The sequence below is a fragment of the Triticum dicoccoides genome, chromosome 1A (genome assembly GCF_002162155.2).
Source record: "Triticum dicoccoides isolate Atlit2015 ecotype Zavitan chromosome 1A, WEW_v2.0, whole genome shotgun sequence".
In the NCBI taxonomy this organism is placed as follows: Eukaryota; Viridiplantae; Streptophyta; class Magnoliopsida; order Poales; family Poaceae; genus Triticum; species Triticum dicoccoides.
The window spans coordinates 121,527,001-121,531,011 of record NC_041380.1 but is presented as its reverse complement, the minus strand read 5'-3'; positions in this window follow the sequence as shown (position 1 = coordinate 121,531,011).

The following is a 4,011-nucleotide window of genomic DNA, read 5'->3' as shown; positions in this document are numbered from 1 at the left end:
GTGGAACTATGGGTTATGGGCCCACCATGTGGGTTAAAAATAGGAGCGGTGACATCTCGCACGGTCACAATAGCAAGGCATGTCAGAGGGTAGCCTATCAGTTATGTCGGCACAATGTCGGTACCAGGGGCGAGGGACGAAGAGAACCATTTTCCTGCTCGTTGAACGAGGCGGACCAATAGGCAAAGTTCTCGTCCATCGGTGGTGACCGGAATGCTATCGACAATTTCAACAGGGTCTTACTGACAGAGTTGTACACCGAGGTGTTTACATAAGCAGGAGAATAATACTGCTTAGATTATATAGACCTCAAGAAAGGTTAAACCAACCAATGGAAAGGAAAATAAGATTATCAGATTAAACAGAACAATGAAAAGGAAAGTGTGTTTAAACACATATATCAGGGGGGTATATCCTTCCCAAGGCAAGCAACGCATGATATTCATGACGGGATATAGCGTAGAAAACCCCTTTAGGAAAGGGAAGAGAAATTTTCATGACATTACCCATTCAACGGTGTTTGGATAATTGGGCAGGAAACATTTAACATTGGGTTTCAAATGTTCTCTTTGAAAATTGGAGTACCATAGACATGCTTCGAGATAGCATTGACATGGTCTTCATGTGAAGATCAGACTCTGGAAACACGAAGGATCCATCAGGAATAACTTGTAGAATAAGTCTTACAATTTCCTCATGGGTGAATGGATAACCTTGCTGAAAAGGAATCTATAATGATAGGTCCTCCAGCCGGGGGGGGGGTGCTAGGCATGACATCATGTTAGCGGGTCATCAAAGGATCAACATCATAACTCTTGGAAAGGTGTCCCAACCCTCATATCTGACCGAGATTCAGATCCGATTGGTGTCAGGATACCTCAGACTTAGGATACCTGAGAAGAAAAGGTGCAACGCAAATTGACGAGATGACAATGTAAGATTCTCGGGGAAATGAACTATGAAGTGTTTTCCGTTATCAAGAGTCCATCATTAACCCAAGGAGAGGACAAGGAGGTGTCTGGTGAACTCAACGGCAATTCACCGAGATTCCCAAAAGATGGATTTCCACAATTAGGTGAACAAGGAGATACCATTGGTCAGATCAAATGATATAAGGAAGTATGCTCGAGGAAAACATACACAATTAAACATTGGTTGAAAGGTGCGCCCGAAATATGGGTTGGGTTGCACGACCAATGTCAGAATGGTGATTCAATTAGCGAAGGACTTAGAATGAACTATCGCCCATTCACTTCAAAGCAATAGGGTTGTTAGAAGTTTTGAATTCACACGTCATAGCTCCATTGTCGGTATTCCGGTTGAAAACAATACGGGGACCAAGGAATGAACGAAGATGGCAAGAAGTATTATGATATCAAGAATTATTAAGAGGTGGTGAAATTCTCACCACATTCTTGACAAAAAGAGATGGTAATACTACCGAGGTAAGGAAGATCGACTGCTGGGTAGCAGTGATCTCAAGGTTTACACCAAACACGAACAAGTTGTGTTGAACGAAAGGCAATAAAGTGGTCGATGAGAATAGGAATCATCGAGGGGCAAGGATGGTATTACCCATCATGAATTCAACTGAATTCCTGGAAGAGCTCATAAGGTTGATGATGATCACGACGCATTTGTCGAGAGATTTCATGAAGATGTAATCAATCAGTGATGACATCAAGTCAAAGGAATAATGAAGCGGAAGGTTATTGGAACCATGGGTAGGACACAAACTCGAAATCAAGCTTGCTGTCCAAGGACCAACGGTATGACGAGGAAGATCGATTGTAAGATTAGCTCATCGTCGAATTTTGTGCTCCGAGGAGAAGGACCCGGTAGCACAGTTAAAATTTAGCATGTTAATGATATAGCCGATCAGGCTAGGAATGATGTGATCGGGTGCAAACTCGTACTTATAGAAGATTACCGAAGGGTTGTTGAACCGTAGTGTGGACTCGGTTCAGATATTGGTGTCTTTGAGTGTTTAGTAATTCAGAGCCCGTGAAAAATTGGAATCAGTGGGAACGTAGCACTTGATGAAGAACTCATAAGAAGTTATGCAGTTCCATGATATTCTCGAGATACCAGGGGGTAATACTCGACGATAGATCAAAATAGAGGTTGGACTGGGGTATTGATCCATAGGAGACAATTGTTTTAACTTGTCCGAGAAGTGAGATCAAAGAAGAACAATCATGGTCGGAACCACGGTTGCAAGGGATCAATTCACAGATACCATATGTTAGTTATCAAGGAAATAGTTATTGTTACAAGAAGCTTCCATGATAGGATATACATCGCGTCCATGGGCATGAACACAAAGTTCAAGGTCGACTCCCACTTCTCCAATGCATACCCTTTCATTCACTTCTCGCTTTCGATGAAGTTATAGCGTTGAAATTTTATCTGGCAAAATACCAGAAGAGTACGACTCGTGAAAACTTTCGAGTTCACACATATTAAGGAAGGCATAGGTTCAACCCATCGGGGCATCTTAGAATCCTATACCAGAATCTTTTAGAAGTAATTAACTCAAGCTCGAAGGCAGAGCATGGTTGAGAAAGCAGACGATACAATTTACCAAAGGCATTATGTATCCGTGAAAAGGCTCACAAGTTTATTGAATATGAAGGGCGTTGTCAGATAAAATCCAACAAAGGATCTGGTGGTCCACAAGGGATCTGACGTGAGCATCGGTACTCAACTAGAGGAAGCAGATTATAGAAACAACTGACTAACTCAATTGTCAAATGCAAAGGAATTATGATTTCCAAATCAAGGGATCAGAAGCAATGCTCTGATTAGGGGTGGATAAGTTGAATAGCCGTAGGGTACAATCAAAGACAATTGGGTTGGTCGAGAACCAATTCCAGTAAAAAGAATGGCAGCTCAGCCGGAAAAGTAATTTATAAGGATCAATGATGATTGTGTGTATTCGCAAACATATTGAGTCAACAGACTCAAAATGGTAATGACAAGGAATGTCAATATGACTACGAGACTTATGGGATTATCCATAATGCAAGCAAGCAAGAATTTCAAGAGCCAAAGGCCCCAAGGATTTTCGGAAGATCGAATATTATTTCGAAGACTTTTGTGAAACACGTGAACAACTGGGGATGAGCGGATACTCGACAAGTGCGAGGATTTATTCGAAGGGGTATTCATGTGGCAAAGAACTGCCTGCAGTAGGCACAAAGTATTCTCGGAACAATAGAGAAAACTTCGGGGTATCTTGTAATAACAAGATCAATGGGGGATGATCGTATGAATGGCAAGTGTAAGTAGTTATCCATAAGGATTTATCGGTGGTCGGAAATAGCAAAAGTGATGGGCACAAAGTCTCGAGAGAATATCAAAGAGTATCTCTGAAATCTTCTGAGGCAGTCGGTGACCATCTGGACTGAAGGGGCTCTCCGGGAGAAAGTATTTTTGAGAACCTAAAGTTAGTTTTTAGTAAAAATCGTTTAACCCGAATAGAAGAGGGTTCAGAATCCCAGAGTAAAGGTCGAGGAATAAAAGATCCTAATACCTCCCGATGGCGACGTGGGCCCATGGGCCACACAGCCATGTTAGTAAAAGTTTTTCAACGACTAGACTCGACTTCGGCCAAGGAGTTGGAAAAGGGGATTCCTACAGGCAGTTGGCTCTGATACCAACTTGTGACGCTCCCGATTCAATCGTACACTAATCATACACGCAAAGGTGTATGATCAAGATCAGGGACTCACGGGAAGATATCACAACACAACTCTACAATAAAATAAGTCATACAAGCATCATAATACAAGCCAGGGGCCTCGAGGGCTCGAATACAAGTGCTCGATCATAGACGAGTCAGCGGAAGCAACAATATCTGAGTACAGACATAAGTTAAACAAGTTGCCATAAGATGGCTAGCAGAAACTGGGATACAGATCGAAAGAGGCGCAGGCCTCCTGCCTGGGATCCTCCTAACTACTCTTGGTCGTCGTCAACGGGCTGCACATAGTAGTAGGCACCTCCAGT